General features: G+C 39.3%; 1 non-coding gene across 1 annotated transcript; it reads left to right on the top strand.

The window, feature by feature from the left end:
• The first annotated feature begins 300 nt into the window (after positions 1 to 300).
• LOC118625878 lies at positions 301 to 406 on the top strand. Its single transcript, XR_004958739.1, has one exon. It is a non-coding gene; the product is annotated as a U6 spliceosomal RNA (small nuclear RNA).
• The last annotated feature ends 273 nt before the right edge of the window (positions 407 to 679 follow it).

The raw sequence follows: 679 nt of genomic DNA on the forward strand, positions 1-679 counted from the left end.
TCAGTCAGGGTGTGTAATGGAGGCACTCAATTGGTGTTTCTCACATCAGTGTTACTCTCTCTCTTAACAAAAAAGAAGGAAGGAAGGAAGGAAGGAAGGAAGGAAGGAAGGAAGGAAGGAAGGAAGGAAGGAAGGAAGGAAGGAAGGAAGGAAGGAAGAAGGAAGGAAGGAAGGAAGGAAGGAAGGAAGGAAGGAAGGAAGGAAGGAAGGAAGGAAGGAAGGAAGGAAGGAAGGAAGGAAGGAAGGAAGGAAGGAGGAAGGAAAGAAAAAGAGAGAGAGAAAGAGAGAGAGAAAGAAAGGGTGCTCTTTTCGGCAGCACGTATACTAAAATTGGAACAATACGGAGAAGATTAGCTTGGCCCCTGCGCAAGGATGGCATGCAAATCCTGAAGTGTTCCATATTTTTAGTAGCAGGATACAAAATTAAGGTCAAGAAATTGACAGCATTCTTATAAACCAATGATGAACTCACAGAAAGAGAAACTAAAAAAACAATCCCATTTATCATCGCAGCAAACAAATTAAGATACCTTAACCAAGAATAAACTTAACCAAAGAAATAAAGGACCTATTCATAGAAAACTATAGGTTATTGAAAAAATAGAGAAAGATATAAAAAAGTGGAAGCACATACCCTGTTCATGGATTGAAAGAATTAGCATCATTAGATTATCCATAC

Source organism: Molossus molossus, unplaced genomic scaffold, assembly GCF_014108415.1.
Source record: "Molossus molossus isolate mMolMol1 unplaced genomic scaffold, mMolMol1.p scaffold_m16_p_11, whole genome shotgun sequence".
NCBI classification, from domain to species: Eukaryota; Metazoa; Chordata; class Mammalia; order Chiroptera; family Molossidae; genus Molossus; species Molossus molossus.